Source organism: Neodiprion fabricii, chromosome 4 (assembly GCF_021155785.1).
Source record: "Neodiprion fabricii isolate iyNeoFabr1 chromosome 4, iyNeoFabr1.1, whole genome shotgun sequence".
Lineage (NCBI taxonomy): Eukaryota > Metazoa > Arthropoda > Insecta > Hymenoptera > Diprionidae > Neodiprion > Neodiprion fabricii.
The window spans coordinates 25,698,893-25,725,383 of NC_060242.1; the positions used below are offsets into that span (position 1 = coordinate 25,698,893).

The following is a 26,491-nucleotide window of genomic DNA, read 5'->3' on the forward strand; positions in this document are numbered from 1 at the left end:
CACTTGTTTTAACGAACACGCATATTACGTAAAACATTGACAATTTCATGAATGATTTAAATTTCCAAGCGGGTCGCAAGATTAAACATATTATGCATAGAAGACGCATCGATTATGCAACGACTGGAATTTCGCAGTATGTAACTTGTAATCCTAGTCGGTAATAGCCTCGTTGGAATCTTGAGATTGGATCACGTCCTGTTGGTGCAGATTACGATGCAACTCGTTTTGACTGACGAAGAGAACTGTCATTTTTTAACACTCCTAATCTTTTGATCTAGGACGTTTTTCGTCAATGTCGATCTCTTTTCACGACTGAAAAAGAACTTCTGTCAAACAATTATAAGTCTTTCCATCATTGTTTTCACATGATGTGAAACAGAACTAACCGACAGATCGATTTGCTGAACTACATAGCCATGGTTATTTATAGGGAAAGATTTGAGAGTTTGGAGTTGCTTTATAATCACAGCGTATTTGAAATACCTATTTTGAAAATAGTATCTCGAAGATGGTCTCTTCCACTGTCAAATTCCGCCCGTATCATTCTGTCGCGCTTTTCTCTTTATTTCCGTGGCGTCTAAATTTTCCTCCCGATCGAGAATTCGAAACGTGGTCCCGAACTTTTGGGCCTTATTTTACGTACCTGAAACAAGTATCCTCAGGGACCCGTAACGACCAAGTTGAACGCCCTTCGTACATCGCTGTGCATACGCCAGGTGGTGAACAAATTTATGCCCGTTGTAGCGGACAAAAGTCAGTTTAAAATGGAGATAAGAATCGTCATATTTTTTCTTTACCGTTGTGGGGCAGATTAATTTTGTGCAAACATGGTTTACAAAATAATAGTGTAAATTTAAATGGTGGGAAATTATTTAGGTACATCCGATTGCGTATTCACGGATTTTTTAAATTTATTTTCCACTTGTATCTCGAAACAATGCATCTGAAGTTCCTCGGTGAGTTACGCACTTCTCCGACCTCTGCAACGAGTGTAACAGACATTTTGCTGGATTGATCTTTCAGTCATCAACAAACTCAAAGCAGAGCTTCAAAATCGTAGATCTGTTTATTTAATATCGAGTTACCGGTTCCATCCATCGATTTCAAATGGTTTTTCTTTTTATTGTTGCAGGTAGGACATCTTTTTTCTTCACTCCATTGGGGTTTGCAACATTTGTCGACTGACAGGTGTTCTCGTTATACGCCAACGCTTCCGAAACAAAGATGCAATAAGTATATGGGACATTATTCTCAAAATCGAATAGCTTCGAAAATTCAAATTTTTCTTCGTTTGTTCTATGGAAGAAAAACATCAACTTGATTTTTATTAGATTTCCATACCACTTCATTTCATTTCTGTGTTCAAATTCTTGAAAAGCATAACCGCTCTTTTCGATATGAAATGTAAATTTTTGTTAAAACACGATGCGAAAAAAATGAAACTAATCAAAATTTCACTTTTGATAGTTATTATGATTTCAAGAAAAATATCCCACATACAAACATTGTTGCTTCAGATGGAACAGGGCAAGTATGTATTTAAATGTTCTCATCGTGCCTCTTTGGAAAAGATATGTCCATGCCTTTTCACAAAAGAACTCACCGGTTCAAGACTCCTAGTTAGATTCAACGGATTGATCGAAACATGATGTCGAAGTACTTGAATGAAATAAAATATATAAACTAACTAGTCGGCTGAACAGGATAAACTCAGTTATTTAGCACTATTGGTGACTAAGCCATAAAAATTTCAAGTCATCGATCTTTGAATATTAAAAGCTCTCATTTAATTTCCAGATTAAAATGCGAGTGAGAATCAGCAACAAGTATATTTATGCTGTTTTCTATCAATCCGTATTTCTGACTTTCTTTATCCGCCTTTATTCTTTAGACCGCCTGAGTAGAAAGTTAGGAACCAGAAATAATTGTATATAAAATCACCAGAAATCTTACTTACGTCAATAATGGCGGATATGAAAGGAAGAACATTTCTGGCTATGTGGTGGATATAAATCTGAGAAAATTCGACTGACACAAGCTAAGACATCAACGATTTGCGAAAAGGTTTTGTAATTGGAACTTTCAGAACGATTAAACTCTGCTGTTTTTGTCCCGATTCTCTCGTTTCAGATCTAATTTTACTTACCATAAAAATCTGCATAATGCTCCTGAATGTTTTTTCCCATTTAACATATAATTATCACGATCGGGGTTAAAAATAAATTTCTTTACATACTGTGGGTAAATTATATTTTTATCGACAAACGTATTGCGCTTTATAAATATACCATCAGCTATAACATTTACCGAATATTTCTCAGACCTCGCGTATAAGATCTTATCAGCTAGCAGACAGAGGAGCCGAAAACTTAAGAATAGGATTAGCAACATGAAATTTGAATAACTTTGCACGTTGTAATCACAAAACTTTGCCCTAATAATAAATTACTGATATGCTAGCGTGTGTCGTTCGAATTTGCTCAGCTTCATTTCCATCATGTACCAGGAATGTTGTTTCATTTGTGTTCACCGTCGTTAACGCAAACGACGTTTCCGCAGAATGTATTACGTTCTAAACGGTTTCCGGTCGATTTATTCTTGCACCGAACTTTGCGGATCACACGAGGTGTCAAAAATTTCCACCAACAAAATTATCTGGTCGGTTGCCGCTGCGCCGTCCGGCATGTTACTAACACGGGTGTGTCGGTGTGCGTTTTTACATAGGTGCCGCCTGTCCATCGTCCGCGAGACTGAGCGACACGCAGACGGATCCGCCCCACGTCGCTTTGCTATATATAGGCGAGAGTGTTGGGACGAATATAGGCAGGTATACAGGGTTTCCTATTTTAGATTATGTATCGGAGTAAGCATCTCGGTAAGTAAGTTCCGTTCTCTGGTCAAAAAGTCTCCGTGCTTTCGTATCGCCCTCGAGATATCCCCCCCCACGCCAATTTTCAATCACGCATATATATATATTCGAAGCGAGACAATCGGACGAGTGAAGGAAATGACAATGGTAGGAATAAAAATTGCGAAAGAAATGAAAATGGCGATATTTATTTACATACAAATCGAACAACTTGTCGACTCTTCGAATCACACGCTATTGTGCCGAGACAACCTTTATACCAATATAGTATTCTATGGTTTTAAAAACTTATATAATTTATGTAAAAGTTGTGCATGTGTAGAGGGGTAACTTTGTCGGAAATGAAGTATTCCTTCGATTTTTACGATTTTTTCAATCCATTTCTTTCTAACAATAACAATTTACGTTACATCGCAATAATCATTATCGAACATTGAAAACCTATTAGTCCACTACGAGAAATAGTAAAAAACCGCAAAGAAATATGTTTCGAATGTTCTCCGACCATGCAGAAAACGTTTATAAAATAGGTGGTAAGAATAATACCTAATACTATGAATAAGGGTTAATGCGGCAACTGATGTTTCGCTTAAATACGTGTCGCTACCAGCAACACCGACGAATCGGCCAGCGCTGCCTGCCGCTGTTACACCGAGTACCACCTAAATGCCTGCTATGATCACGAGTAAAACTTAAAAGGCCACGCCGGGCTTGGCGCAGCGCGTGTATGTGTAGTTGGTCCGCCTGCAGCGTGGGCACAACGAATACGAACGACTAATACCATACTTTTCTCCTCCATCTGTCGTCCGTGTGGCCTGGACGATAGGTATATAATCCGCCTTGTGCTACCAACGCGTTACACGCGTTACACACGTCCACGCGAGTGACGCACGCACGTGTTCCCAATGATATTAGGGCACGTAGTGTGGACCGAAGACGCGGACACTCTCCTTCATGGAAACGTTGTTCCCAATCTCTTTTGCCTCGTAGACCTAGGCAGCGAGTCCGGAGTCACGAACTCTGGTGAGAAAACGAGATCCGGTCATTCGATCTTTACCAACCTTTTGACAAAGGATGGTAAGGCAGATTTACCGGTTTTGAGCATTTGGGTGATTTATACGTATATCTTAATTTTTGATTACCAACGAAGCGTGACGAAACACTAAAACTTGGTAAATGTCGGATTTTAGTCTTGAATCGCGTACAATAAAGGAAGAGACTAAAAGACGACAAAGACTATCACAAGTGATACTTTGACCACTGTTGGTGCTTCTGCTGTCCTATCTACACATTTTTCTTAACAGTCTGTAGGAACTAGGTGTTACATCTGAAATTTCGACCAATCAAACAGCTTGATCGAAAACTCTAATAGGTACTGATGTCTCGAAGCGTGAATGAAACTTGGTGTAACCTATTCCAAGAGCACAAAATTGTTAACTTGTTCGTTATCAAAACTCGCAAATATGTAAAAACTTGATGAGGTTTCGACGAATCTAGACAATCGATCGAGTCTTCGGATACGTTAGGTTCCGTAAAGGCGTTTTTGTCAGTTGACGTTGAAATCATTCAGGCACGATTGTGATTATTCCTGGGCAAAGTATCCCGCATGCGTTGAACCAGGAGGATGTGCGCGTTTTTCAATCAATACTCAAACCACATTTACGCACGATATGCAATCCTTTCCCTGTACGACATGACCCAATCGAAATGTTTCTAGAAATTCGATGTACAGGCACTAGGCGTGTAAATAGAGTAAACATACATCTACAGATCATATAAATATGCATACACAGGTTAGTCGGTGTGTCTCAACCACTCTAATGTATTTTACATAATACACTAATAACGCTTATTTATCAATGCAATTTTTTTTTATTTCATACACATACAATTCGGAAATCATGCGGATCTAACATATGAATAAATTATTATTTCAACTATACAGCTGTTGACGGGGGGAATTTAAACGTCGATTCTGTTGCTTTCCACTAGTACAGCAGCTGTCAAATTGGTTTTGTAGAAAATATATATAAACTTCGTTCAAGTCCGGGAGGGGATTGTAAGGTAGTACAATCGTCTCCCTCCCTTCCTGTCAGGTCCAACTTCTCGCTTCGGTAGGTTCGGTGCACACAAGTAAAGTGTATCTATATACGCGAAGCCGCTGACCTTTTTTTTTTTATTATTTTTAAACCGAAGATGTGAAATTAAGAAAAATAAACATAATAATAATAATAACAGGACTATAAATATTCGCTCGGCACAGAATGAGTAACCGGACAGTATGTGACGCGTACAGATACATATATATATATATATATGTATACGCACACGCAGAGTTGTGCTTATCGCGTTCTTTCGCGTATAAATTACTAGAATAATCTACAGGATATATAAAACATCTATGCGTGAATACAATCTGTCATACTTCTCTTTGGGTATTCGATTTGTAACTCGATGGATCATCGTAATGTATAAGCTTGTCTATATTTCTACTTGTCGGTGAAAACGGAAATTGGTAAAAAGAAAAAGAAAAATTGATCCAACGGCAACGAGACTAATTGTAAGACGACGATTAGTACAATCAGAAAATAGCGTAACAAGGAAGGTCTAGAAATGCAATACTGTACGGAGGCGTTATGCGAAACTGCGGGAGAAACGACGGAAGGAGGGAATGAGTAGGTGTATGGGCGCAGATATACGAGTATATATATATATATATGTGAACTACACGAGACGGCGCATGGCGGAGAGCGGCGGCAACGTGAATAAAACACACAACACATACGGAATTGAGAATCGTCGCGAATACCCAACTATATATATATACACACACACACGCACACGCATGTATACGCGTATAAATTTGACTAGGAGCAAAGAGACAACGGCAGGAGTTTGCTCGGACTTGCGGAGAGGAGACAAATCGAGGTGGGAAATTTCGACAGCGTCTATACCGCGGCACCGCGCACTTACATGATAGAAAAAACTTTTCACCTTTGAGGTAACACATACCCGACGATGCGAAATACGAAACGGCGCAGGTGTGCTCGCCGCTCAACAAATGTAATATAAATGCATAATGCGCTCTAGCGTTTAAGGAAGGGAATTTTTGGCTAGTAAGCGTACCGTAATGACCCGCAGCGCACCGGTCCTTGGAATGCGGTAATTCGTCTCTTCCCGTCGCACCTGCAGGCATATACTTAAACATCGAGTGTATTGCGTGGAAACTTTGCGCGTCCGTCGAAGCTGCGTTTCGAACACGCGGCAAGTTTCACAGAAAACACCCGGTACGCACAGGTCGGAGAGAGACGTACGTACTTACCGTTAACTTTGGGCGAAAATAGTGCAGGGAAGAATTCGTTGGTACGGTCGTAATAGACGACGCTTTCACGATACATACTCGGTGCATACGCGTTCTCTCGTCTCGCGTCGTACGTGTGTGTATTTCACGCACACACACGCACACGCACACTCGCAAACGGCGGCGGAGGCGCTCAGCGCACCGCACCGCACGATCGGACAAAAGATAATCGCGGCTGTCGTGACGCTCGCAGCTATAGTAGTAGGTAGTAGGTACAGAGGCGGCGAGCGGGGGCCGCTGGGTAATAGGGAGCCACCGCCGCACAGATACGAACTGCTTCTCGGGGCGTCGGCAGGGGGGCGGCGGAGGGAAGGGGATGGGAAGGGGGGAGGTCTGCCTCGAAGCTTGCGAGTTGCGAGCACGCGCCCCTCCCGCCCTCCCTCTTTCCCCACTTCCCGGCATACCCGTCGGTCGAGAGGCAATGAGAAAGAGAAAGAGAAAGAGACGGCGCGCTCTTCTCCGTTATAGGTGTGTGTGTATGCGCGCGCGCGCAATGCATGTATGCATGTACACAGAGGGCAAAGATACGCGCGAGTCGGCTCGTCGGCTCGAAGCGCAGAGTCGCCCGTTCCGTCCAAAGCAAAGGGGAATCGGTATTAGGGGGTCGCCGGGGGAGGGAGGAGAAGCGGAACGGAGGAGACAGGCCGCCGGGGCAAACCAAGCCGAGCCGAGCCTAGCCGAGTCGAGCCCAGCAAAAGGTACGGCATGGGACGAGCCGAGGTGATACGGGCCTTCAGGTCGAGCGGGGATGGCGCAGGGTAGTTCGGACTCCGTCCGTCCATAGTTTGCGGCATCGAACCGCTACGCGATGCGAGGGGAGTTTTGGTTGACTTGGTTCCCGATGCATTATTACTCATAGGAGCCGCGCTCCGATACTAGGCGGTTCAGGTATTCGATTGATTATCGTCGGTCGGCCGATGAATCCTTTATTGCGAACGGACCGGCTCGGCTTGCTGGGAGTTATTTCTTGAATTTCGAGATCTAGTATCGACGCTGCGCGATAAATCCGGAGATGAATCCCCTCGTATCCGTGGAACTTCACCCGTCGTGCTTGTTACTTTCGCCCTCTCATGTCGTGACCTACAGCCGGGTTGCGGCCGCGAGGTACGAGCCTTTTTAGCTACCGACGCGAACATTCTTTTTTACTTCGACGTGATCCGTACCTGCAGCGGCGAGAAAACGTGGAGTCGGGCTAGTCTTGAGTATGCGATCGTTGGAACGTTGGATGCACGTTGGAAGGGAAGGAAGGTCAATCGAACGCTCCGCCGAACGGAGGGCCTTGACTAGTTTCTCTCCTTAACGATAAGTGTATGGGTAGTTTCCATCTCCTTCCACTCAGCCGGCTACTTCTTTCTTTTTCTCTCTCTCTCTCTCTTTCCTTCTTTCTCCGTCTACTTTTTCTTCCCGTTGGATTTACCCGTGTTGCTTACAGCCTCGGACTTTTGTTCAACGTGCTCGATCACGTTCCAACTTTATTAATGCGAAATTCAAACGAACGTCGAGGAGATAACCACGGCCAGCGTTGCCATTAACGAAATACTGACCTTGACAGTGTCCCTGTTAATACGGCTTTGCGTTTATTTCACTAATAAAGTGAACACCGTCTAGCCACGGTCTGTCGGGATATTGGGAGAAAGAAAGGGGGAAAAAACAGCTAACAATAAACGGCATGTAAAACACATATCATAAATAAATTTCATTCACATTTGAATCTGTGAATCTCAAGCTACACGGCGAGAGTTTAGTCATAGTACAACAGTCGAGCGAAGATAACGATTGCGGCACAACTTTCAGTCTAAATTGTTGTCGTCGATGTACGCATCATCGATAATCTTTCGTTATTGAGGCTTATCGTTGCGTACAAGTCCCGTAATTACACTTGCCGGTGTGTAAAGGTGGCATTTAGATCGTAGCTCGACTCGCGCGTCGCGTCGGTGCGATTGTTAACCGTACGCTTTACCCACTCTAAATGGTAATGCCAACACGACCGGAATGCTTGAGGCTAGCAGGCTGTTACTCGAACGCAACCACCGATGCATTTAATATTTACTACTGTACAGATCACCGCTGCAGCTATTCTAACGTCGTACGGAATATGCCATAATTCCGAAGTCGCGTGACGTGACGGACATTGTCATAAACATGTAACTCGCAATCGTTTCGGGTGCGCATGATATAAAGAGCGATGAATCTTCGTCTCGAATTGCAAATAACAGTCGAGAACACGGGGATCCAGCATACGTGTACTTGGAACGTATCCGGCGGTCTCGTCCCGCGTTTATCGGTACGTTAATCGGTCAAAGTCGCACCGCGCGATATCGCAAAGGTTACAATGTACGACGATGTACAACAATGTACAACCTACCGCGACTCAGGATCCCGTCATGAAAAGATTCTTTGAAGCGTCGAAGAGTACCCGTATGTGCACGTATCGCGAGGTTGAAAATATTTCACGCAAGACCGTTGAACCAGCGTGAATTTTTCATCGGTTCGGAATCCTTCCTAAATCACACGGCGTCGTCGGGGCAGTGACGAGACCGACGATGAGGACGAGGAGAGCCAACGAGTCGACGCGACGTGCCAACGAACGAACGAACGCAACGATACGAACCGAACCTCGGAGAAGGAACGAACGCCGCCTAGTCGATGTAGGTACACGTATACCGTCACCCTCACCGTCACCGAGCGCCGAGCTACGGTGAGACCGAACGAGAAGGGAAAACGGCTGCAGGGGGAGCCCGGGGGGACACCCGGGACGACGGCTGCGGGGATGGGGCCGATGGGGGGGGGGGGGTAGAGGGGGAGGAGAGCCCAACTGCCGCTGGCACGACGGTGGAAGCGAGGCCCGAGCAAAGGCAGATCGGGGACGGGAAGCGAGTACGAACCGAGCGCGAGGCAAGCGAGCGACCATCTTGCGTGTGCGATGCAACGCTCGGGAAGAGACACGACGAGCGGAGGAGCGGCCGCGGCGGGGTTACGATAATACTCCAAATTTTCATTAATTACAAAGAAATCTCGTTTTCTCAGCGGCAATTTTTCTACCGCACGCGCGTTGTTTGTATGCGCGTGTACACGTATGTAGTACGATGTGTATCTCGCTGTTGACGGTTGCGTAACACTCCGAGCACGTGGATAAACTTCTCGCGCGCGCGCGCGCGCGTTTGTGTGTGTGTGTCGTGTGTCTGTGACCACGTGGTTTGCCGCGCGAGTTTAAACTGTGTTTTGACGTTTTTCAAACGTGGCGAGAGAGCGTGTATTTCGTTTTTTAATACACAATCGCGTACTTGTTTTGTGCAGTTTTTTTTTTTTTTCCTTTGCTTTCCTTTTCTTATGTTTATTTAGGCTCATTTTTGAAGCAAAGGACGTTGCGGTAGAGCGGTGTGTCGCTGCGGGAAGAACGCTACAGAGGCCGAACAGCTGATCGATCAGCACGGCAATCGGCTTTCGCCCGAAGGATTATTATTATCTATGCGCTACGAAGCCGCGCTACGAGTTTGATCCTCCTCGATTCCGACTCATTGTCATTAAATGACTTCGCGCTGCTTATAAGAAGTGTATATACATACACTTATATATATCTATAACGCTGCTGTTGATCCACCGAAAGAGAACGAGCCAGTCTCCAAAGCTCCTCTTCGTAAAAAGAAGGTCTTCTTTGTTCGTTGCCGCTGCAGTGTAAGAATCGCTGTGGAGTGGATAGCGGCGAGGTGCCGAGGCGAGTTTAGAGTCCGTTGTACGTAGCTGGCGAACTGCATCGATTGTGAGATAGCTGGAGAAACGGAAAGACAGGAAGAGGGAGAAGGGGGGAGAGAGAGAGAGAGAGAGAGAGAGAAAGAGAGCGAGCGAGAGACGGATTCGAAATCCGAAGGTATTATACGGCAGCCACAGGTATAATACTTGGGTCACGTCAAGGAGCGTCGTTTGCCGAGCTACGTTCCTCCTTCGCGGCCAGGTAACCCAAGTTTCGAGACCCAGCGCGGCGCAGCAATTTCCTCGCGCATATTATACCCACAGCTTGAGAGCTCGAATATCCGAGGAGACGTGCGGGGAATAACGGAGGGGGGAAGGAACGCCGTGGGCAGGCAGGCACGCGATTTCTTCTGTGTCATCTACATACATACACACGTGCACACATGCACGGACTTATACCAGGAGTGACGTGTACGCGGAGCTAGCAGCGGTGGACAACGTTAACCAGCGTGTGCCGTCGTCGTCGTCGTCGTGCACTTATTATAGCGAGGCGTTGAAATCTGGAACGAACGCCAGCCAGTCGCAGTCGGAACGAGCCGCAGCCGAGCCGAGCGAGCCAAGCCCTTCGTACCGAGCTGAACGAGCGAGCGGTTGCTTGCAGAGAGATATTCGGTTCGGTGGGAAAGCCCAAAGTGTGCGTTGTTCGTACTCTCGTTTAGTTCGTGTTGGTGTGTCGTCGTCGTCGTCGTTGGGTTGAGTATAACCGCGGACCCGGTGCCACCGCCGCTGTCTGAGGAGCAGTTGTGTGTCTGTCTCTCGAGCTTAGACTGCTTCTGCCGCCGTTGCTGCTGTTGCTGCTGTTGCTGCAGCACCGATTCACCGCTGCATACGCTCGGTTTCGCTTCACGATCCGTCGGCTCTCTGTATCTGCGTAAACCACGTGAAATTGTTGCATAGATTTACAGTTGCGTGTTAAACTACTAGCCGGCTTTACGTGCAGGAATAATTACACACAAGCACACGTACAGACACACACAGACATATATATATCGTTGTATCAACACATACCGAGGGAAGTGACTACATACTTGACCCCCAGGAGGCTCGGAGAGCTACTCCAACCGATCGACCATTGGGGAGAGCACACCAGCCAGCGGCGTTGGAATACTCAGGTAAAAATTCTCATCTTAACAATCAGAATTCTATCCTACGTACACCTATTGTCAGCGTTTTATTTTTCGCCGATCGAAACGATGAATTGCAATTGTAACGTTGTGCCGTTATCGACGTGTATCACGAGTAGTACCTACATCTTTTTTTTTTTTTCTCACCCGTAATTCACAGCGTGTGACAATTGTATCGTTGCACGTAATCTACGTACGCGTGGTTTTATAATCGGTGATACGCTGTCGGAGGATGAGCGTCTTCGATGATATTACGATTCCGGGCAACGTGTGAAACTAACGGACAAGCGTTAAACCAGGGTATATACGAATCGTTATAATTGTCGTGACTCTTACGGCGGCGTTTCTGCCGCTGTGTCCAACCACGCATATTTTTGTACGTGACGCACCTTTCATGCTTGGGCTTGGCTCACAGAGTTCTCTCCTCGGCTAACTCGCACACGCGCAAATCATCGTCCACCACGCACACGAGTACGACGTTTATACCGCACTCGAGGCACGTACGTACATGTCACACGCATGATACCTACGCTAGCTCGCCCGCTCGAGTCCCCCCTCATCCCCCTCATCCCCCCCCTGTACGCTTACATAAAAGTACACCGGCGTGGCGGAGAACCTTCGATATCACTCGCATCAACGCAACCCAACGGTCAGTGGTCGGGTCGTCTCGTTCGCGGACTGCTTCCCCTCTCCTCCCCTTCCCTTCCCGCCCCTCACCGCCACCATATTCCGTTCCATTCCCCGTCTTCTTCTTCGTCTTCGTCTTCTTCTATATAGCAGCCGCGTAAAAACATACAGGTAAACTTTTAACCGGTGAGATCGGCGAGCTGGCAGCCGGCAACAGCGAGAGTACACGCAAAAAATACGCGGAATCTGTGTTAGGTAGGAAAAATTTGGAGATATGTCTACCTGGGTGGTGGAAATGAGATTGTTGTAGGAGTGTTATTTATGCACACCGTTACGGACGCAGGTATAACTGCGGTGTGTGATTTTTTTTTTTTTTTTTTTTTTTTTTATCAAACCAGATACCAATTCGATTTACAGACTCGATACACGATGACATCGTTCATGTTTACCGGTGTGGATAATTTTGGCAATGCGATTACAGAGAGACCCGGCAAACTTTTAGTTTCCACTTGTATTAATTTTATTTTATTAGTCGTCGGTTTCGCTGTGACGCGTGTTGTTTGTTGTGCGTAACTACGTACGTTCGATACTTGCTGCCGGTGCGGATTGGAATCGGCGAACACGAACGACCGATTCTTTCCCCTCTGGCTGCCTTCCCTCACCGTCTCAGTCTGATTCTGCACGCGTTAAAAAGCCGACAACCGGACGGACATTCTTCCTGAAACCCGTTCCGCGGCTCGGAAAGCCGGGACACGTACGGATGTACGGATCCATGCGTGTCTTCTCGATGCCCGTGTGTTTGTGCACCGTGCGCACACACGCGTCAGCGTTACATTCCCCTCTCGGGATCCCTTCCGTCTCCTTCTCCTCATCCTCATCCTCATCCTCATCCTCCTTCTTCTCTTCTCTCCTCGACTCTATACGCCGTGAGACCCCGAGACAACGACTACGACCAGAGTTGCGGGTCGATCCGTTGCCTTAAAAATATTGTTCCTATAGTCTCTTTTTCCGTCACGCCAGCTATGAAATTATCCGACGCGATCCTCCGTGGATACTATGGTATATAACGTTATATCTGTAGACCACGCATATATATATAAATGCAATGTCTGATTAGATTAAACATGAGTGTATTATTATTTTTTTTTTCCTTCTGGTTTCGCGAGATCTCACCGTGACGCATCTCATCGTCAGTAGAGTGTCACACGATATACACCGAATGAGTAAATGGTGAATGTTGGACGATTTTTCTCGGCAATTTTGACAAATGAATGTACGAGGCGTTCTCCACTGCTCAGCCACCTTTTTTTTTTACGCATCCTTTCGGGTCCCTTTCATAATTGGTTACACGGTAGTACGACTTAAAAGTAGCTTCTGTGAATTTTTTCAAATGTTTTAATTTACTCGTTTCTGAAATGCTCTTTTTTTCTTCTTCTTTTAAACCCGTATATCATGGAAGATTGAAGTCTCACAAAAGGATATTTTAACATGAATAAGTTGTGTTTTTCCATGAACTATTTAATGCATTTATATGTTTTATTTTTGATGGCATAAAAAAGCTGATTTCAGCAAAAAAAAAAAAAATCCCTTCAATACGGCCACACCTTTGATTTCGTCTAAATATTATCGGGTGTTTGACAATGTATTGGGAAAGGATAAAAAAAAATTGGCATCGTGAACTTGACATTCTTGCCGAGTAGAAAGAATATTTTACCGAGAAAGGTGAATCAACGTATATCTGAGTTCCTCTTTTCCATGAACTATTTAACGCGATTTATGTTGTATTTTTAAAATTCACAGAGAGTACCTCTAATTGTAAGTAGTACTAACTAATTATGAAACAGAACCGAGTGGATAAATAAAAAGTGACTGATTGTGAATTGGCGGCGAACGCCTCATACATAACTGCTAGCGTTTTAGAAGAGACTTTGTTAGAGGGGAGATGTATCTTTGTGTTCCTCTTCATTATATATGCGTTTTGGTATTGGATTTCGTTACAATCGTTAATTCAAGCGTGCCTGTCGTAATATGTGAAAATTACTACCTCTACGTTGATTTATATCGAAGACCAAGTGCTTTTGGACTCAATTCGAGATCCGGCTCTCCTCTTTTTACGTCTGCTACTCATTGCTGACGTAATTCGGCGGTGAACTGAATTTCTTCGAAAGTAAATTCATCCTTTCGATTGTACCTACGTATTACTATTATTTTTAATTACATTTTATTTTATTTTTTTCTATTTTTTTTTCTGTGCGTGCGTTTACTCTTGAAGGAAAAATACACGCAAAATCGGATTTCACTATGAATAATTCATTGAAATTTTTTCAACCCCAAGTTTTCTTTTTTTTTTCTCATTAGGGAAATTGGTGTTATGAAAATCCCTCACGATCAACCTTAATAATAATAACAATAATAATAATAAGAAGAATAAGAATAAGAATAAGAATAACAATAAATAGAGGGAAAATAGCGACGATTTGACAGTCCAGCGTGTTCCAAATATCGACGAGGGGTTGAATTTCTAACGGTCTTCGTCTTACTGTTAGAATCTACAGTCTAGATTACACGCTTTTATACTCAGCGTTTCCGTATACATGCGTAGTAAGCATGTATTACTGAAACTGTAATTACCTGTGGTTTCTACTAAATCACGTGGGATTTACCGCAATTCGTTGATCCGACGAATCGGCGAACATGTGTGTTATTATCTCATGAACGAATTGGCGCTTATTTTGTCTCGGTCATCACCCGCGACCTCGTGATAAAAGGTAGATATTGAAAATACCTGAGCAATCATGGTGCAAAGGTTATGACGGAGATATTCCGTGACAAATAATGCAATTTTCCTTTACGCGAAAATTGCTCACCTTGTCATTCGCTATTCGTTTATTTTTTTCGTCGACATTATACGCGGTTTTGCCGCACGTTGCTGCAGAAAATAAAAGGAAGAAAAAACATGTACGTATGTAAAAAGATGCTGAATATATGTATAATATATACTAGTATAGGATCAACATTCTTCTACTATGAACTATAAGGTGTGATTTATTTCCATGTGTGTATATCAGGGGAAAAAAAAAGTTTGAAAGCCTTCTGATAATACCGTTATTTTATTTTTACTCACTTTTAACGGTTAATGAGAATCAGGATGATAATTTCCTACTATTTTGCACGTATGGAGATCGAATATGTAATGTTTACTTATAATCTATAAAGTAACGAACGTGTTGTATGCTTTTGTTAACCGGTTTTGTTGAGTCTGGTACTATGATAATAACCTACTGTATTATATTATACAAACAGGTACGCGCGTAGTATCTTCCCGAAAAGAGCTGTAATTAACGATTGTGTGTTTTTAAAAAATCTTTTTTCTTTTATTTTAATTTTTTTATACGTATTTCTCTCTTTCCTACTAATTTCAGACTATGCATACTATGTACATGTTGATGTACGCATAATGGTATAACTACGATAATCATGCGAAATATCGTTTTGTCGGTACACACGCTTACCTGTGTACACCGGCTCAAGTACTCTTGTATTAAAAAAAAAAAAAAGAAATGTGATGAATAACGAGTTAATTATCCACATTGGTTTTTAGCTATGTATTTCTGACACAGTGTACTCGTTTTATTTAACACACTTTGAACGACGACTGACAACGCAGGCGGAATTGACTGCAGTTATTTTTAACTACCTGAAAGATACGGCTGCTTGCCAATGTGCTTAGACGAAGTAGCGTAGTGCACGAATGTATTAATTCATCTAAATTTGAGATATGCATGCATGTGCGTATCTGTAGGTATGTATCCCTATACATATCTTATACTCGTCGTCGGAGATGAACCACGAAAGCTTGGCAATATGCGGATTCATTGCCATTATCGAAACCGATCGAATTCCGGTTGACATTCAATCCGAATACGTTATGACCGGTGAAAGTGTACAAGTGTGATGTACCCAGGTATACATAACGAAATGTGAAATTCATTACACTTTAATCGATGCGCCGTTATTATGCGCGGTTTGAAAAGTTTTTCGAGCAACGTTCACAGGCTCGCACGAGTTTCGCTGATTTACGAGCTATGCGAAATTTTATTACAGTGATTTATTTATTATACGACGATGCATCGATCGTCTTGACGTTCGTCTTATTTAATCGGTTACACGAACACACGAGGACGACGAGGACTTGTAGCCGACCGGCTGCAAGGATAGAAAGCCAATTAAAGTGTACTTCGATTCGGAAAGTGATCGTCTGGATAATCGATAAATATGAATCACACTGAAACTGAATGATGAAGAAATGAAGGAGAAAAATGTGAACGGTTTATTCAACGGCGGATTGTACAAGTTTTTTGACATTTTTTTTTTACTTTCGCCGAACGCCTTCGTATAAGTTTATATATACAGGGTGCCGATTTGAAGCGTGAATGAAATCCAAACGCGTTGACCGATTTTCGAAAACTTTGTTCCTCTCCAAAGTAGAACAACGAATGTTTTATTACGCGTTTGAAAATCTGGAAAATCTTTATTTGCAGTTGAGATACAAGCTGTCGAAAAACATGCTTTGAAAACTTTGCTGGGAGACTGAAAAAAATTAATATTAAAGAATGTTCAACTCTTTCGAGACGGAAAAAATGTTTTTGGAAATCTGTCAACGCGTTCAGATTTTATTGACGTTATAAATCGGTCTCGTTTTTTTTTTCTGCCCACCTTGTATATACCAGTACTTATACTCGTTTACGACCGGTTTCAACGATGAGGAGATGCAGGTTTGGAAAGCTATCGATTTCCCAGGGTTAATTGGGTTGGGTTGGGTTAGGTTGGGCGAATACGTCGAGCCGGGTCGAAGGGAGAATGAGGGCTGGATGAAGCTCCTCCATTTTCCGCCCGTTCCGTGTACCGAATTCGTTTCACCCTGAGGAAAAAATAATTTCAACACTACAATACCTCTCAATTTTCATTCTCGTTCATTTTCGCCACGCTTTTGGGCCAACTTCTTTGGTCGTCGAGTATATATTCATGGTTGTGAAGTATACTACAGCTGTAGTTGAATTATCAATAATGCGCGAAACATCTATCGGCCGTAAAATTAAAATTTCGTCGTTTCGGAAGGATTTTGATAGAGTCAAATTTGCAACATGTGAGTAGGTGTAAGTCTCGCGATGTTACGGTTTACTGAATTTCAGGCAGGTAATCCAAAGTTGGGAAAAACGATTGTTTCCTTAAATCATCGCTGCATGTTAATATTACAAACCTTAATCTCATCATTGAACTTGGCTCGATTAGGTAAGAGATTCTGTGTTCTCTCCAACTCTCACGATTGATAATACTCGTTTACAATCCAAATCCTTTTTTCACCGGACTCTACAAGTCAAGATGTGAAAAAATTGATATGTCGGTTGTTGAGCCAATTTTTCTTCACACCTTCGAAAATTCATCTTCTTCTACTTCGCACCTTTCATTACCAATTATGTATTAACGTCAAAGTCTTTAATCGTCTGTATTGATTGAAATCATCCTTTCACGTTCAATTCTAAACTTTTCTTATCCATCAATATCGGAAACGATTGTCTGTGATATCGCGATTCGCAAAAGTCACTCTGAACTATTACGGCATCGCTATCACAACACAGTGATGGTCTCCAAATGATACTGACGGTTAAAGAACTCGAATAATTATCATTAATAATTTTAACAACGTTTAGAAAACATTCTACCATGCTTGTAAACTCCATGATCATCATCCATAAAATACAGTCAATAATTGTAGATCGATTGAAAAAGATTTTGCTATGTACCTACTATCGTAGAGCGATGGGTTTTGGTTTATGGCGAGCCTTGCAACCATGTTTGACGGATGATTTTAACCACTTGGTATCCGCAGCCCTCTGTGACCACCGCCTTTGTCTCCATGCCGCATGGTGCTACGTATACACAGTAACAGCCACGTCGTTTTGGCACTTATTGATCTTCCCATTATACCGGTTAGACTGCTTCAAATTACGGCAATATGCAATGTATACATATACGGCTGTGTATGTATTGTTTTACTTTTTGTTAGAAAAAGGTCCGATCGTTAGTTTTTACCGCAAAGAAAATCATCCTGACAATGAGAGATAGAATTTTCAGCTCGTTTGTTCAGATGGGGAGGAATCACGTGCAAGGAGTTAATTCTCATACCTGAGCTAGCTAAAATTACCGGATTTGAAGTTGGTAACGTTGACGTAACGAAATATTGATGCGAAAATCATTGTTTCAAAAATGAAGAACGACTTTGAGAGAATTTAATAATGAAGATTTGAATACACTTTGATGTTTGCAGATGGATTACTCAATTTTACAATCGGACAAACCTGTTGTTTGCGAAGTTATGATTTCTCCTAAAAATGAATAGTTACTTTGACGTTGCGAACTTTAATCTCGTGGAAAAATTGTATACTTCAAGAGGATTATTTAGTTTGACAGAAACCAACGTTTGGATCTTGTTCCAATATATATATATATATATATATATATATATATATATATATATATATATATATATATATATATATTAAAAAATCCACCGAATAAAGGAACAATTTCTCTTATTGCAAACAATCTTTACACGTGTTTCGTGCCTATATCTTACATATGGATATAAAATTTCGGACATGCGGTAGTTTTGTTCAATTTTTACGTCTTCTTGATACTTTTTTTTTTTTTTCTCAACAATTTAATCCCCGCCCCCCGAAAGTCGCAGGTCGCGTATCCTCGTCATAAGCGCTGAGTCAGCCAGGTCCTTTCATCGCGTATACCTACCCGACTCTGCGAATCAATAAATTCGCCGAATTAGGCAGCCATTAAAGTTAGCGAGTGTAGCGTGGCGGGCCCCGTTTTCTCTCGACGTCGTCGTCGTCGTCGTCGTTTTGTAAACGCGCCCGCCTTCCAGCCCTGCAGCTCCTCTCTTGTACGTATACCTAGAGACTATCTCACCTGTTCGTTCCCCTGGTACCCCGGATCCTCGGCAAGTACGTACCAACCACGCTTGTTTCACTTTTACACATATTTTCAATCACGGATACCCGCTTCTTATCTTTTTATTCGGCATACGGATGCCCGCAATTTATGCCAACTTTTATCACTTGGTACGAGTTTTGGATACGTTCGTTTTGTCGCAGCGGCACGATTGAATTATATCGTGTTTTATATTGCCGTTGCTGAGATGGTGATACACTTGTCTCTTAAGTGACTGTACGTATACAGTGAGAAAGTAACGAGGTAAACGCCTATGACGGTTTTCACTCACAGAATATAATCTTGTGAATTATGCTTCAAAGAGTCTTTTTCGGTTTTTTTTTATAATAACGTTGACGAATGTCAACTAGTTATCAGAGTTCCAATATTGTGCACAAAGTGAAGCAACTCCATTTGGTAAGTTCACAAAGTTACTCGAAATATTTCAAGATAAAAATGGCAACGGAAAGGATTTTCTTATTCGTCAGAATCTAATATGTTTGAATAATTAGAAAGCTTTTTATAGCTTGCGCCTCGGTTTTTGTGGAATGTTGTACGGTTTTCCAATCTGCATCATGCGATAGAAATTTGTCACGTTAATGTATAAACGACGCAAATTTCGGAAAGATTTTTATTTCACTGCGCGATTTATAAAATTGTCTACGGCGCTAGGTATTTGTTATAACGATTGAAAGCGTACTCACATTTCACGTAGACAAACTTAATTCGTTCTAAAGTTTTGAAATTGTGGTTTCATTCGATAGTTCGATACGTTCAATATCTCGATTCGTTGCTTATCTAAAACAGGTTTATTTTTGTTGAACGGTGGAAAGTGTCGAAACAAAATATGCGTACATTTTTCTTCCACTTTTGAGCTGCTCCGGCGATCAGTGATCATTAATTACCCAACGTAAAATTTAAAAAAGAATGTTATCTCAGTTTCGTCCAACTCTTCCACTCAATGGATCGTGCATAATTCTATCTCTCCAGCGTACGTACGTAAATGTATGTAACGGCAGTTAGAGGATGGCTGTCCGAGTCGTTAAACTAACCTATTACAACCTGACCCTGAACCGACGTGACCTTTCTCAACCTAACTATATCCACTCGCTACCCTCTCTCCGCGTTTTTAAATACATTTGACATGTTAACGTTTGTCCGAGAGAGAGAGAGAGGGATAACACCATCCGGAAGTAACAATATTCGTGTATTTGACGACAGGCGCGATCAGATTTGACGAAGGATTAAAATGGAATACAAATATTATTTACAGGTATCATTGTACGAAGTTACGAATTTCAATTTGTCACGCAACCGGTTGCAGAAATGCTGAATCAGTAACGAATTTCGGTCCCGCGATGCAGGGACGAATTGTATATATTTTGCAACTCCTTATTTTGTACGTCGAAAGTTGTTTACCAGAGTTGTTTATTCGATTCATTCGGAGCGCTGTTTATCCGCTATTAAAAATGCACGGATATAAATGCTTTTCGATTTGATCCGTATTTCAATGTATGCATTTCTTGGTCGTGTTTTTGGACCCGTTCGAGATCATTCTACGAAAGTTGAATGGTTGCATACGTGTTCCAGATATAAGGATATTTGGATCGTAGAAATTTAATTGCGAAAGTATTGAAACGACAAAAAAAAAAAAAAAAAAGAAATGAAGCAGCACATAATGGCCATAAAAATATATATAAGTACTTATTATCGTTATCCAAACGTGAAATTTTTGGAGTTTCTTCTTGTCGAAATGCATAAATTACTTAGGATACCTACTTGAGAAAGTCCAATGTGGGTTTTAAAATTGAAACGACATGTGAAGGAAAACGGAAGCGAAGAAGAAAAGTCTAAAATACCCCAAGCATACACATTATACTTTTAATGATTAAATCATCATTTCCACGCGATGACAATTCGATAATATGACTTTTGGTATATTCATTTACGCATGTATGGTTATTTCGTACTTATACCGCTGCGACGAAAACATCGGGATATTCAACGCCCGACATGAACGATTATCGTCATTATTAAATGTTGAAAAATGACGTAATGGAGTTACCAAGCGAGATGATAATTCGGTGATCGTTTATTTCATTCAAAGCTTATATCGTGTTATAATGCTAGGGAATTGTATACACGGTCGTTTCGTTTCTTTATACCTTTCTTTTTTCCTTCTCTTCGTTTATTCACGCGTTCGTACGTGCTTTTTTAAAAACCTGTCACGCTTGACGGCGGTGAGCTGTGTTCATATATTATCGGCGATGCATCATTGAGTGTTTAATTCGTGAATTAATTGACTTGACTTATTGTTAGTCTTCTCGTTTTCAAATGGATATAACAAACGGTATTGGCATATTTTCAAGATTGAATATCTCATTGAAACCAAGTCGCGTTACACTGCACGCAATTTTATTGTACATATTTTTATTCAATCTTCGAATCTCAAATGTCCAGTTCTTGTCATTCTGATTAAATATTATACTCTTTGATACGTGTTATTCACGCATATTATCATCAAAAATAAAAATTCTTTGAAAATTTCTCATACAAGATGTTTCTTTGGTCAAATTTAGTTCTATCTGTATAAGGTTGAAATTAGTAACGTTGCTGCAGCGATTCATTTCTATGAAAATAGTCGTTATTTCACAACTTAGAATTAGCTCACGTTTAGTAATCCCGCAACAAATCAAAACTGTATACTTCGTGTATTTTAGAAACTTAACTGTTACACTCTAAATCTGTTCTGAAATTGAAAAACACGGATTTTTTTTTCGACGTCCGTCACATTAGCGGTACTAACTTCAACCTCGTATATCTGGAATGTCGAGAGCCTGTGCGTGTTTTTTTTTTGTTTTTTTTTTTTTTTCAAGACGCTTCTTAGACTTGAGCCGAAAATCCTATAGGTACATCAAAAGAAGTTTTTGCTTAGCAAAAATTAATTTTTTCGACCTTGTTCCTTGCGGTGAAAAAAAGATACTTTCCTAATCCGAACGAGTAAACGAATAAACACGAATTTCAGGTCAGTAACATTAACGTGGCGAGACATTGAGGAAAAAATCTCCAAGTTACAATTTCAAAATAAATTTGCGGGAGTTGATTTCGGACTTTGCGAAATGTATCGTTACTTCAACGTTAGGAACTTCAAACTCATGAATAAACTCCAACGAATTTCGAATATCCTGAAACTCTATTCACATCACCGAGTAAACGAGAGTTTCGTCATAATGTACGAGGAAAGAAAACGTTTAGGAAAATGATTACGTGACTGTTAGAAAACCATGTTTCCTCCTCGATTTGTCAAAAGTTGCGCGATGTGGAATCCGGTCGTCAACGGTTCATGAATGCCTACACGTAGTCGGCTATAATAATACAGAGTACCTATACAGAGCGATTGTCCGTCGTCTGCTACAGTTTAACGCGCATGCGTTAAAATCCGAGAGCAGTTGTTTGCCAGGGCGACCAACCGTCGTTAAACTAACCTAAAAAATTTTGAGAGTTGTCACTAGCAGTTGTGCTCGACACCGACAGCTGTGAAAATTTTTTAGGTTACATACATCGCGGCGAAAATAAGTCGTCCGGATTTTACGACGGTTGGTCACCCTGACAAACAATTGCTATCGAATTTTAGCGCATGCGCATTAAACTATCACAGACGATGGATCATTCCGTCGATAGATGATCACTCTGTGTAACACGACAAAGTCTCGGTCAAACCATCGGTCGTTAAAGAAAAGAGCGATTTGTTCGACCTGGATCTCGGATGGTACGTCAGGCTTATTTTCTGACCATCCTGCACAGTAACATGTGCTATGTAACGCATACAAATCGTTCATCGTTTACGCATGTATAACGGAGAGACGTGTCGTCAGACTCGGCGTGGACAAGTCTCCTTTCTCGCTGTCGATTTCCCCAAAGGAAGAACCTTTACCGAGCCTTTCGATTCGTTCCATGGTGTAAGGGAAACAAGTCGTGCTCTAAACGGCGATGCGCAGCAGCAAAGTCACGTGATCCCCCACATGACGTCACGATAAAAATTCCGCTTCCGTCGTAAAAAGTACAATACATGACATCCGTAATCAATTATTTAATATTTGAATATTATTATCCAATCAAACAAGATTCGGTGGATGTTGAGAATGAATGGCTGTTTTATAACTATTAAAAATAGTGGACATAATGACGTCATGTGGGGGCCAGAATTTTAAAATCCCATTGCAATGGTTGGGTCTACGGAAATTAAAGATGTGACGGAATATACTTGACCTAATCTAAACAAAACTTATCAGGACTGTCAGTGAGTTGATGAATCAACGTTTTTGATCTTTTTCTTTTTATGAGGTTACACTTTTATCCGCTTTCTTATAGGGATTTTGAAACTTATTTTCACATTCGTATCGATCTGTCTGTATTGTGTGGTGTATAAATTATTTACAACCATATAACGTATTATAAGATATACTCGGGGTAAATTGAGGGGAAATGATTAACCAGTTGACAAGAAAAGCTCCTTTACATCAGTTTTTGACTGTATCTCGCTTCCATGAATATTATCGTCGTTGAACGCGAATCGACGGTCGATAACTCGATGAAAAAGCTGTCAACGGGTTCTTTCGTCGTCTCTCAGGCACGTGTTTCCACCAGCCGTTGATTCGGAAAAAATGGTAATCTAAAATTTAGAAACGAACGCGAAGTGTTTGTTAATTTGCCACTCTAGCGATATTACTCTTTTGTTAGGATAAAATACGTTCCATAATAGAAAACTTAATATTTAATCGTATTATCGTTGAATATTCATTAGATACTTCAGAAATATTAACACAGTCAGAATTCTGAATCATGTGAAAACAGGTTTGACGTATAAAGAAGTAAGAAATCGAGAGAAGTATCTGAATATCTACAGTCGGTTATATGTTCGGAATTTCTAGAGCATTCCCACGGTAATAGAGTTGAATTGTTAATGTGTACAAACGAACAGTTTCTTGTAATGTTTCTCAATTTTGTAATATCAATTTTTCAATCATCCAACTGACAACATAAACGAGTATTGAAAGCTCACATTCACGCTTTTCTTCTATCATAAAACTTTACGCACGTACAATAGTGATAACATCATTGTTATCATCATGTAATAAATCAGTTTATGTTTAGTAAACTCGCAATAAATTACTTGAAATTATTTTAATAACTCATGTTAAAAAATAGAAGAAGATTTAACCGATACGTTTTGCAATAAACTACACGAGTTTCGAAGTAACGGACGTAATTTATACTGAGATTGGTGCGACTATATTTTGATATTTTATGTCAATTATATCATAATGTGCAATTTTCTTCATCGTTAGTTAAACGTGCCTAATTATAAGCGCAGCGTTTCTTCCCGTGCAAATGAAATTGTTGAAACTCGCTTCAATCTGGTCTTTGTATTTCAAATAAATGATTTTTTTTTTCACCGCCTTTTGCACGTCCGTAGAGCAGAGAAATGCAAAGTAATCAGATCGAACATCCTTTCTCATCAGAAAAGATAAACTCGTGAATGTTACTACGAGCAATTCAATTTCACCAATTTTGTAGTGCATAGATTTTTTTGTACAAGTTTTTAATCTCATTGTATTTGTTTCTATTTTGGTTACGTTGAAAAAATATTTAAAACAAAAATGCAAAAACAAAAAACGGCGTTTAATATTTTTCTCATACAAAGACCCAATTTTCCGCACCCCAGTTGAGTCGGATCAATTTTTCTCACGCTTGCATTCCACGTATAAAGTACCGTGTATGAAATGTTTTCCTCTTTGTTGAATTTTGGCATCCGATTTCAAATGATAGGCCAGATTTCCGTACAATTTTTCTCCCGTTGCAGACGTTTTTTTTTTTTTCCTCCCCTCGACGTTCGTAACATACACCTAGAGCATATTTTCATTCGTTTCGTTTAAGCTACGCAACCCTTGTTAGGTCGATGTGTGTGACGAAAGCTCTCCTGTCTCTCGACCTCGTCGTTCTCTTGCAGGGGAACAGCCACATGTACTAACACTGCCATGTGCATAATATAACTCGGAGACTCGGCGACGCAGTGATCTTTTTTTCTCTCGGTAACCACGATGCTTGTTCTACATTTTATATTTATAGTCTTTACAAAACCTCCGCGACGCTAAAAAACTATCGACAACGCGTGCGAGCAACATTCTCCGGAAATTGATGAAATTTTTACTGCACTTTCTTAATTCTGTTTTACTATAAGGTAATGTATGTTATAATATATGCGTGGTTCGTAAAACCGAAGTTTTAAGTCGACGAAATTTTCTCAAAATTTTTTATTAACGTACAGATGGAATGATTACGTAGTAGAGAATCAAAAACTTCAATCCCTGCTACCTTAGAAATTTAAAATTAAATTTGGATCACTCGTTTTTGTATTTATAGGAAGTAGGTAACAAAAAGTCACTTTTGATAGAGAAATATTATATTTGTTGTGATTTTTTCACTTCGGGTTATTTGTCATGAAAACATTATTCTATTCTAGTTTTCACCCCATTCAGCGGTTAGGTTAATACGTTGCATTTTCGTTATTCAAAGCTTGGCAAAATTGTTGAATTCAGATCGCGCGCACTTTGTGTGGCACGTAACATTCGTTCAATGAATCCCGTCACTAATGTCATAGTCGCTGTTACAAAATCACTGATTTGTAAACTATATGAACGAGTGATATTCTTGGAAAAAATGTGACAAAACGATCAGAAAATCTCGAGAGGTTGAATTTTAAATGTTAAAATCTCGGAATGTTACGAACTTCAAAGAAATAACATTATGTTACAATTTTCTCCTCCTCCGTGCTATACCAACTTCCCTAATTATTTTGCAACTCTGGGAGTTTTATTTACAGTTTTTAAATTTTTGTATTCATGTTTTTCCTTCGAGCATATTCACACATTTTCGAGCTGACTCGTACGTCCTGGCATACACGCTTAAAATATCGCTGCGTGGGCCTAAAATGCTTTGACTGTAATCCTGGCTCGGAATGATGCACGCAACAAATACAACGTATCATGTAAACGGCTGTTTCGTGATTTAACGTAACAAAGATGTCTCGACCCGAGGTTCGAAGGTACAGTTGTTTATCAGGTCATGCAGCGATGATCGTCGAACGTCTCGATCGTAACAGTAACAGTAATGGCAATGGTGATAGCAATACCGGTATTAAGATATCGGTTAGGAAGCGATAAAGTAACGTTACGGAATCAATAAACTCGATGCTGTATGTATACCTACCGATAGTACCTACATATCTAATTGTAAGCGAGATATACGCATCTTATGATTCACGTGGAGGGTACAAGGGTAGGATGTCGAAGCAAGTCATTACGTCTAATCAACGCGAGTAATATAGTCGATTTTATACATAGTATAAATCTGCGTTCGTGGCGCAAGGTCTGCTACGAGAGAACAATACTTGGATGATGATGATGATGATGATATGATAGGATGATCTTGATCATTTGTTCACGTTATTCACTCGAGTAATATTGATTAACACTTTATTATCGTTTTATAATACAATTATAACTGAATTTATTTTTATTACGTTTATATGTATGCAACGCCGTTACTTTTTTTTGTTTTATTCCATTTTTCGAAACATCCATAAATTCCAGAATCAGTAGGAAGGGTCTGTATGGTAAAAGAAATTATTGTAACGAAACTATTGTGAAATTTGAGTGCGTAAAATGAAATTTGTTTGATTTTTTTTATCAACTC

At 41.0% G+C, this 26,491-nt stretch overlaps 1 protein-coding gene across 12 annotated transcripts in view; it reads left to right on the forward strand.

The window, feature by feature from the left end:
- LOC124179413 (bromodomain adjacent to zinc finger domain protein 2B-like) overlaps positions 1 to 26,491 on the forward strand; it is a 117,601-nt gene that overhangs the window by 27,809 nt on the left and 63,301 nt on the right. For 4 of the 12 annotated variants that reach the window (XM_046563742.1, XM_046563746.1, XM_046563747.1 and 1 more), the window contains exon 1: positions 9,592 to 11,095. The exons of 1 other annotated variant lie outside the window; for it this stretch is intronic. The gene's annotated coding sequence lies outside the window, so the exon portion shown is untranslated. Of the gene's footprint in view, positions 1 to 9,591; positions 11,096 to 26,491 lie in introns of those variants that run through there. 7 more of the 12 variants (XM_046563748.1, XM_046563751.1, XM_046563752.1 and 4 more) reach the window with 4 other exon arrangements.